General features: G+C 38.1%; 1 pseudogene; it reads left to right on the top strand.

Moving 5' to 3' along the window:
- Positions 1 to 8,913: 8,913 nt before the first annotated feature.
- On the top strand, positions 8,914 to 10,062 carry LOC141498257 (delta-aminolevulinic acid dehydratase pseudogene; annotated as a pseudogene).
- The last annotated feature ends 966 nt before the right edge of the window (positions 10,063 to 11,028 follow it).

Below are 11,028 nucleotides of genomic sequence, written 5' to 3'. Positions count from 1 at the left end.
AGGCAATGGGGTTAAGTGACTTGCCCAAGGTCGGATTTCAACTCAGGTACTCATCACTCCAGGGCCAGTTCTCTATTCACTGAACCACCTAGCCACCCCTATTTTTCCTTTTCCAGAAAAGAAATAACATAACAGAGAAACAGAGTCAAAAGAGATCCTACCTAAACTGTTTCCCAGGTGATCCTCATAACTCTTCCCCATAACCCTTTGCCAGACCTTAGCATTCCTCAGGCTGTCATACATGCCATTCTCTATTATTGACTTTATGACAACTCAGACAACCATACTGGTAATCAAAATTCAAAACAAATAATAACCAGGAATTTATCCTTAAATAGCAAAATCATCATTAACTAAAAACTTAAGTATATGTTCAGGAAAAAACTGCTACTTCTATGAATCATTAAAACTAGGTGAACAGGGGCAGCTAGGTGGCACAGTGGATAGAGCACCGGCCCTGGAGTCAGGAGTACCTGAGTTCAAATCCGGCCTCAGACACACTTAATAATTACCTATCTGTGTGGCCTTGGGCAAGTCACTCAACCCCGTTTGCCTTGCAAAAATCTAAAAAAAAACTAGGTGAACACTATCAAGGAGAAAGAAAAGTCTTAGTTCACAGATGATGTAACAGCAAATCTTAGCCCATGTCCAGTTTCTTGGGTCTGCATCAGATGTCAGCTGTTTCTCAACCTGGGGGTAGAGAACATCAGGCTACCTTAGATATTGACTGCTTTGGACCTGTTTGATTTGCAAGGTCAGGTGACTAGTAGGCTCCACAATCCAAGTGGGTGGTATTACTCTTTTGGATCCAGGATTCTACTCCCCAGGGTTTGACAGCAGCAGGGGTGGTGAGCAGGACTTCAAAGGGACCTTTCCAACATGGTTCCTTCCAATGAATGCTTTTAGAGATGTCCAAACCAGTCACTGGGTTGTCTCAGGAACTGAATCTTGGCTGGAATTTTTTTAGGTTTTTGCAAGGCAAACGGGGTTGAGTGGCTTGCCCAAGGCCACACAGCTAGGTAATTATTAAGTGTCTGAGACCAGATTTGAACCCAAGTACTTCTGACTCCAAGGCCAGTGCTTTATCCACTATGCCACCTAGCCGCCCCTCGGCTGGAATTTCTAAAGAATGGGACTGTTAGACAAGTTGGTTAAGTCTGATATTCTCTTTGCCAACCCAATACAGTATTGCAGGAGGGAGCCTTTAGCTGTCATGCTTCCCACCCATGGGTACAATGGCATTGGGTATCCTGTTACTATCTCATAGGAACAGAGCTAATGAGAACTAGAGTCTAGACTAGATCTAAGACCTAGCAAAGTTAATGGAAGGATGCTAAACCAAGGGATGCTTATCCCCTCAGATAATTTATTGAGGGGAGTCTTAAATCTCCCATTAAATCCTTCAACCATTCCTGATGATTGGAGATGATAGGCATATTGGAGGTGCTGAGTAATTGTCTAGAATGAAAGCAACTTAGCTAATGAAGCTCCTGTGAAATGGATACCTCTATCACTATGTATTTCTTTAAAAATTCCTCATAATGGAATGATTTTTTTCTAATAGGACTTCTGCTATCCCAGAGACTGTGGCATTTCAGGAAGGAAGTACTTCTACCCACAGGGAAAATATACAGACCATAACTAAAGTATATTTGTAACCAAGGGCAGGTGGCAGTTGGATAAAGTCGATCTGCCAGGTTTCAAAAGATGCATCTGGGAGAGGAAATTGTCCTCAAGCTGGTGTCAGTGGTTTAGATGCATTGTGCTTGGGGCAGGTAGGTGGAGGCACATCTCATAGGCAGTGATGGCAGCCTTATGAAAACTTCCCCACCAGTATTTTTGAGCCAGCTCTACCAGCTTGCCAGATATCCAATGACTGAATGAATGTCTAACATAGGGAGGGATAAGTTTTTAGGGAGTACTATAAGCCCATTTGGACCAACCCGTTTACATCCCTCCTTTTGAAGTCTTTCCTGGTTTGTAATAAGCAATTTTTCTGAGCTGTGGCTATCTCTTCTTTGGTTAGATTAAGAGGCTTAGTCAGGTCTTCAGGGCTAGATGAATATGCTAAGATTGTACTTTGGGGGAACTTTTACTTCCTGAACAATTTCCTCAAGAATTTGAGAAGTTAATGCTGTGGTTTTAGCATCTGTGGTCAGCCAAATCATTTCCACAGGCATGAATGGTGGTTTCTCAACTGTGCCCTGAAATCTTCATTACTGCTACAGACTGAGGAAGTAGTAAGCAGTCTAATAGTTGGCAAACCTGGTTTTGATTTTTAATGGGCTGTCCTGAGAAGGTAAGAAAGCCCGGATGTTTCTATAACACCTCAACATCATGAACCACCAGAATTCTTACCTGCTGTCAGTGTGAATGTTAATCCTTTTTTCCATTTCCCAATTCACAAACCCTGGCTATTGCCAAGAGTTCTACTTGTTTTGTTAAATGGGCATCAGGTAATGATGAAGCTTCAATCACTTCTCTGGCAGTGGCAATGCTAAAATCAGCAACCAAGTCTCCTTTCTCATCTCTGATTAAAGGTCCATCAGTATACCTGGGGAAAGAGGAAGGGGGGAGAGAATCGGAGAAGGGAGGGCAAGCAAAGCATTCAGATATATTACACAGTCATAAGTCTCAGCCCCACTTTTCACCTCAGGTAGATGGGTGGCAAGACTGAGTGTGCTTACATGTTTGATAGTCAGATTAGGCTTGGATAACGAAGTCACTTGCAGGTCTCTGATTCTGTTCATGATAAAGCAGGCCAAATACAGTGTGCCAGTAAATCAGTAGCAGCTTATTAATTACTTTCTTGATAAGGAATCAATTTGAAAATCATGGGATTGAGCCATTCCTTGAAGCCCCACCTTTGCTGTTGTGGAGTCAAATGTTTTAAACATGATCCTAAGTGGGCAGGTGGATCATCAAACAATCATATTTGGGACCTGAGTGATCTTCTCAGGACAAGCCATCATGTAGGACAACATGTGATTACATCTTTGTGAACATCCAAGCAGGAGTCCTGTGGGAAGGTTGATTGTATAATTTGGGGTTACAGTGAAGAACAGAACAAGACTAACATACTTCACTTAATGCAGGCAAACACAATTCAGGGCTGCACCTGTCATGATTGATTAATTACTTCAGTTACTTTGTTTTCACTGTTTCCCCAGGCCCAGAGCCTGGGAATAATCTAGAAACTATATTGTCATTATTAAATTCAGTTCACATATTATACTAATCAATATAAAATTCTAACTTTTGATAGCCTCATTTCTAAAATATATAGAGTACTGATTAAAATTTATAGGAATAAAACTCATTCTCCAATTGATAAATGATCAAAAGATATGAACAGGCAGTTTTCAGATGAAGAAATTAAAGCTATCTATAGGGCAGCTAGGTAGCACAGTGGATAAACCACCAGTCCTTGAGTCAAGAGGACCTGAGTTCAAATTTGGCCTCAGACACTTAATAATTGCCTAGCTGTGTGACCTTGGGAAAGTCATTTAACCCCATTGCCTCAAATAAATAGAAATTTTTAAAAAGCTATCTATAGTCATATGAAAAAATGCTTTAAGTCATTATTAATTGGAGAAATGCAAATTAAAACAACTCTGAGGTACTACCTAACACCTAACAAATTGGCTAAAATGACAAGAAGGAAAATGAGCATTGTTGGAGGGGGTGTTTTCCCACACTGAGACACTGAAACACTGATGCACTGCTGGTGGAGTTGTGAACTGATGGCAACCATTCTGGGGAGCAATTTGGAACTATCCCTAAAGGGCAATAAAACTATGCATAATCTTTGATCCAGTAGTATCACTATTAGGTCTGTATCCCAAAGAGATCACAAAACAAAAGGGAAAAGATTCGCATGTACAAGAATATTCATAGTAGCTCTTTTTGTGATAGCAAAGAATTCAAAATTGAGTACCCATCAATTGGGGAATGGCTGAACAAGTTGTGGCATATGAATATAATGGAATACAATTGTTCTGTAAGAAATCAGGAGTGGGCAGACTTCAGAAAAGCCTGGAAAGACTTGCAAGAACTGATAGTAAGTGAAGTAAGCAGAACCAAGAGAACATTGTACATCTTAACAGCAATATTGTGGATGATCAACTTATGATAGACTTAGTTCTCAGCAATACAAAGATCAAAGACAATCCTAAAAGACCTTCAATAGAAAATGCCATTCTCATCCAGAGAAAGAACTATGGAACCTGAATACAAATCATCTTTTTAAATTTGTTTTTTTGCTTTTTCCTTCTTGTGGTTTTTTGTTCTGATTCATCTTTCTCAGAGTGATTAATTTGGAAATGTGTGTAACACCATTGTACATGTATAACTTACATCAGATCAATTGCTATACTAGGGTGAGAGGCAGAGAAGGGTGGAAGGAAGAAAACATTACAAAAAGGAATATTGAAAGTTATCTTTAGACACAATTGGAAAAACAATTTAAAAAGAAGAAATTAAACAAGCCATCAATGATCTCCCTAAGAAAAAATCCCCAAGGGTCGGCTAGGTGGTGCAGTGGATAAAGCACCAGCCCTGGAGTCAGGAGTACCTGGGTTCAAATCCCGTCTCAGACACTTAATAATGACCTAGCTGTGTGGCCTTGGGCAAACCACTTAACCCCATTTGCCTTGCAAAAAAACCTAAAAAAATAATAAAGAAAAAATCCCCAAGTCCAGATGAATTTACAAGTGAATTCTACTCTACACATAAGGAACAATTAATCACATTATTGTATAAACTATTTTTAAAAATAAAGAAAAAAATAGTCCTACAAAATCCCTTCCATGACACAAATACGGTTTTGATACTAAATCATGGAGAGCAGAAACAGAAAGATAACTTTTTGAGACTTTTATAGACTACTTTCCTTAATGAATATCAATGCAAAATTTTTAAATAAAATAATAACAAGGAGATTATAGCAATATATTACAAAGATCATAACCTATGATCAAGTGGCATTTATATCAGAAATGCAGCAAGTTTGGTTCAATATTAGGATACTAAAGCATAATTGACCATATCAATAGCAAAAAAATCATATGATGATATCCATAAATGCAGAAAAAGCTTTTTGACAAAATGCAATATTCATTCCTATTAAAAACACTAGAAAACAGGAATAAATGGAATCTTTCTTAAAATGATGAGTAGTCTATCTAAAACCAAGAGCAGGAAGTATCTGTAAAGGAGATAAACTTGAAGCCTTTGCAATAAGAACAGGAGTGAAGTAAGGACATCCATTATCATCACTATTATTCAATATTGTATTAGAAATTCTAACTATAACAATAAGACAAGAAATAGAAATGGAAGGAATAAGAATAGTCAATAAGGAAATAAAAACTATCACTCTTTGCAGATGTGATGTTATTCCTAGAGGACCCTTAGAGAATCAATTAAAAGACTAGTTGAAACAATTAACATCTTTAGCAAAGTTGCAGGATTTGAATAAACTCGTGGGGCCGGCCCTGGAGTCAGGAGGACCTGAGTTCAAATCCAGCCTCAGACACTTAATAATTGCCTAGCTGAATGACCTTGGGCAAGTCACTTAACCCTATTGCCTTAAATAAATAAAATTTTTAAAAAGTAACTGCAGATAATATAAAATACTTGGGTTCTATCTGCCAAGACAAACCCAGGAATTATCTGACCACAATTACAAAACACTTTTCAGACCAAAAAAACAGATCAAAACAAGTTGGAGAAATATTAATTGCTCATAGATAGGCAGAATCAATTGAATAAAAATGATAATTCTACCAAAATTAATTTACTTTTTTGGTACCATTCTTATCAAACTACCAAAAAATCATTTTATAGAGCTAGAAAAAATAATAAAATTTATCTGGAAGAATAAAAGTTCAAGAATATCAAGGGAATGAGTCAAAAGAAAAAAATATGTAAAGAAAGGTAGCCTTGACACATCAGGTTTGAAACTGTGTAACTAATCAGTAATTATCAAAACCATCTGGTGCTGGCTAAGAAATAAGAGTAGTGGATCAGTTATAGGTCCACAATACATAGTAGTAAATGATCATAATAACTAAATGTTTGATAAATCTAAAGTTCTAAATTCTAGTGTAAGAATTCACTATTTGGCAAATGGTGAAAAATTTCTAGGAAAATTGAAAAATCCTTTGGGAGGAACTAGGCACAGACCAACATCTTCTACCATATACCAAGATAAGAGCTAAATGAATAAATGATTTAACATAAAGGTGATATAAATAAAATAAGGAGAGTATGAAAAATTTTACTTTGTCAGATCTATGGATAAGGTAACAGTTTATGACCAAGTAAGAGATAGAAAGAATCTTTGAAATTAAAATGGATAGTTTTGATTAATGAAATTAAAAGGGGTTTGCATAACCAAAATCAATGCAGCCAGAAGTAGAAGGAAAGCTGGAAATGGGTAGAAATTTTTTTACAGTAAGTTTCTCTGATGAAGGCCTCATTGTGAAATAATTTATAAATTTATAAAATTACAAATTTATGAAAATAAGAACCATTTCTCAATTGATAAATGATCAAATGCTATAACAAAAAAAGCAGTTCTACAGCCACATGAAAATAATGTTCCAGATTAATTAGATGCAAATTAGAACAACTCTAAGGTACTACTTCACATCTATCAGATTGACTGTTAACCATGTTATGACTCCCCAAAAATGTCAAATGCTAGAAGGGATGTGAAGAAATGGATGCACTAATGCACTGTTGGTGGAGATGTGAACTGTTCCTACCATTCTGGAAAACAATATGAAACTATGCCCAAAAGTATATATACTGCGCATATATGCACTTTGACTCAGAAACACCACTATTAGGTCTATATCCCAAAAAGATTAAAGAAAAAGGAAAAGAATGTATATGTACAAAAAATATTTACAGCAACTCTTCCTGTGGTGACAAAATATTGAAAATTAAAGGAATGTCTATCAATTAGAGAATGACTGAAGAAGTTAGAGTATATGATTATGATGGAAAACTATCATGCTATAAGAAATGATGAGCAGGATGGTTTCAGAACCACAAATGAACTGATGCAAAATGAAGTGAGCAAAACCAAGAGAACATTGTGCTCAGAAACAGTAATATTATAATGACAGTCAACTGTGAAACACTGATTAATAATATGATCCAAGATAATTCCAAAGGACTCATGATGAAAAATGCTCTCCATATCCAGAGAGAGAATTGATGGTCTCTAAAGAAAGAATTTTTTTAACTTTGTTTTTCTTGTTTTTTTCAAAATGTCTAATATAGAAATATGTTTACATGGCATCATATTTATAATGAGTATCAATGAGTGAAGGAGGAATAGGAGGAATAGGAGGAAGAGAAAGAATTTGGAACTCAAAAAATTTTCTAAATAAATGCTAAAAGTTTGTGTGTGTGTGTGTATGTGTGTGTGTGTATATATATGTATGTATACAGATATATATTTTTTTTCCTATGTAAACAATTTCAAGAAAGAAAAATACAGCTGGAGGACCAAAACTAAAACGCCATGAGCTAAATCCACAGCCCTCCCCCTTAACAAGTAAATCAATGTATTTTGTGAAAAAGTATTTCATAGTGGGAAGATACATAAATGGGGTGAGGTGAAGTGGAGGGCAGAAGGAAATGAATGATATTTCTTTATCAAGACAATGATCCCACAAGGAAGTTATGATATTTTTAATAATCTCTTGATAAGTCAAATGACTGCAGGAAAATGGGAAAGGTGGCAGGGGATGGGGGGGGAGGGATTGGTTATGGAAAAGTTTAAAAGGAAGGGCTCAACCCAAACGGGGAGGGAGAAGGTGGATCCTCCTAACTTTTCCAAGTATTGTCTACATAAAAATATTTCAGCCCAGGAGAAGGGATGTGTGAGTTCCTAAGTATATCTAGTACCCAAAAAAAGGTGAGGGAGGAGGGGAACATGAATCCATGAAATAGAATGGCCAGTGAAAACAATCATGGAGAGGGAAGGAGGTTGAAATGATTTGGGACACAGGATAATTTTTTGCCAAAGGGTTTCTAGCTAACACTATTTGCCTCGAATATTGATGCATATTTTAAAGACTGAAGTAGAACAATAAGCATTACTGGTGATTTGTGGTCTGCAAAGGAGATACTGGAACTAGGGAGACACTCCCCTGAGGACTTGGAGAAGCCTTTTCTGCCCACATGGACCTCACTTTTTCATCATGTCTCACCTGAAGTCAATTTTACCCTTTACTTAACAGGTAAAAGTATAGCCCAAAGCCTGATGGATTCACAACTGAATTCTAACAAATATTTAAGGAACAATTCTATAGGGGAAGAAGGAACTCTACCTAACCCTTTCTATGACACCAATATGGTGATGATACCTGAACCAGGAAGAGTTAAAACAGAGAAAGAAAATTATAGACCTATCTCCTTAATGAATATAGATGCAAAAATCTTAAAATCTTAGCAAAACGATTACAACAAGTTATCACTAGGATAATACATTTTGACCAAGTAGGATTTGTCTCAGGAATGCAGGGTTGGTTCAATATTAGGAAAACTATTAGTATAATTAATTAAATCAACAACAAATCTCTCAGAAATTATATGATTACATCAATAGATGCTAAAAAAGCTTTTGACAAAATACAGCACCCATTCCTACTAAAAACACTAAAGAGTGTAGGAAGAAATGGACTGTTCCTTAGAATAATAATATAATATATAATATAATATAATAATAATATAATAATATATAATATATAATAATATATCTGAAACCATCAACAAGCATTATATTCAATGGGGAGAGGCTAGAGGCATTCCCAATAAGATCAGTGGTGAAACAAGGAGGCCCATTATCTCCACTACTATTCAATATGTTATTAGGAATGTTAGCTTCAGAGCCGCCGCTATCTGGGGCTGCGCGACTCTCGAACTACTGTGGCCCAGTCATGCAGCCTGAGTCCTTGCTTCATAGTGGTTACTTCCACCCCCTCTTGCAAAACTGGCAGACAGCAGCCAGCACCTTCGATGCCTCCAATCTCATCTACCCCATCTTTGTCACGGATATTCCTGATGCTGTGCAACCAATCGACAGCCTTCCTGGCATTGCCAGGTATGGCGTGAATAAACTGGAAGAGATGCTTCAACCCTTAGTAGCCAAGGGTCTACAATGTGTCCTCATCTTTGGGGTACCCAGCAAAGTCGCCAAGGATGAGTTGGGCTCAGGAGCTGACACAGAAGACACCCCAGCTATTCAGGCAATTCGCCTGCTACACAAGGTGTTTCCCAGTCTCCTGGTTGCCTGTGATGTGTGCCTGTGTCCCTATACCTCACATGGTCACTGTGGGCTCCTGAGGGAGGATGGCTCATTCAGGGCCAAGGACAGCAGCAGGAGGCTGGCAGAAGTTGCTCTAGCCTATGCCAAGGCAGGCTGCCAGGTGGTGGCTCCATCAGATATGATGGATGGGTGAATTGCTGCCATCAAAGAGGCATTGATCACCCATGGACTTGGCAACAAGGTATCAGTGATGAGCTACAGTGCCAAGTTTGCTTCCTGTTTCTATGGTCCTTTCCGGGATGCAGCACATTCTAGCCCAGCTTTTGGTGACCAACGATGTTATCAACTGCCTCCAGGAGCTCGGGGCCTGGCCCTCTGAGCTGTGGATCGAGATGTCCAGGAGGGAGCAGATATCCTGATGGTCAAGCCAGGGTTGGACATTTTAAGAGAAGTAAAGAACAAGCTCTCTGTCCTTCCCCTCGCTGTGTATCACGTTTCTGGGGAGTTTGCCATGTTGTGGCACGGGGCTCAAGCCGGGGCCTTTGACCTCAAAACTGCTGTTTTAGAGGCCATGACAGCCTTCCGAAGAGCAGGTGCTGATATCATCATTACCTATTACACACCTCAACTTTTACAATGGTTGAAGGAGCCATGACGGACAAAACTAAGAATTTATTTTATATGAAGAAAAAAAAAGAAAGCCCAGAGGCCTTAGAGAAGTGAAAGATGATTCCAAACTATGCCCTTCTACCTTCTTCCTGCCCCCTGAGCCCAGAGCTAGCTTTCATCAATGAGAGCACAAAGGAAGACTTGGTGAGCAGTGTATAGGAGTCTTAGAACTTCCCATCGAGAAGCTGAAGAGTGGCCTTTGCCCCCTTCAATGTATGAAAACTAAATTCTCTTTTCCCATCCCCTTCCTCTCACCTTTAAAAAAATTGATTTATTGAATCTGCACTCTTTCAGGATGTCTGTGGACCCTTAAAACTAGAATGTGCATGCCACTTCATTTTTAAATATTGGTTTGTTGCAATCTAGTTTTAAAGCACAGCATGTTTTTTAAAGCGTAAAAAATATATAAAATTTATATAGAGTAAATATTTCCATTCATTAGACTTCTTTAAATGAGACTGAATGCATAAATATTTTATATAAAGATTTTGTTACATTGTGGGAAGTTCTATCCTATTATTCTGAATTGGAGAGAATATATAAATATATATATATATATTTTTAAATAAACTGTTTTAAGGAGAACTTCCCATCAAGCCCTCAGCCCTGCTACCTCTCTGTGGACTCCTGCTGCTCCAGACTCCCTGCCCTACCCCTCTCACCTGGATGCCCCTCTCCTCCAGGTTTTACTTTTACAGTTTCTCTGAGAAAACCTCCAGGTTTTTCTAGCTCCTTGAATGCCCTGACCTGCTGAGACCGAGGAGATCCTACCTTCTACTAGAATCATTTCAAGCCAACAGAAACCATCCAGCAACGATTAAATAAGGAACAAGTCCTTGGAAGAGAGACATTGGTATAGCAGAAACTCCAATAGTCAGATGACAATGGAACTGAGCACCAGTGGTGGGAAGAGGATCCTGGCAGAATACTTGCTGATGTCTTATAGCAAAAAGAGCATTCGACTTGGAGTCTGAAGACCCAAATTTATCAGTATTCCTCATCTGTGAAATGGGAGTCTTAATACTTGTTCTGCTTGCCTCACAGGATATTTATGACAAAAGCACTTTCTAAAT

This window comes from Macrotis lagotis, chromosome X (assembly GCF_037893015.1).
Source record: "Macrotis lagotis isolate mMagLag1 chromosome X, bilby.v1.9.chrom.fasta, whole genome shotgun sequence".
NCBI lineage: Eukaryota > Metazoa > Chordata > Mammalia > Peramelemorphia > Peramelidae > Macrotis > Macrotis lagotis.
Note: the sequence above shows the minus strand (reverse complement) of the source record. Positions and strands in the feature narration are given on the sequence as shown.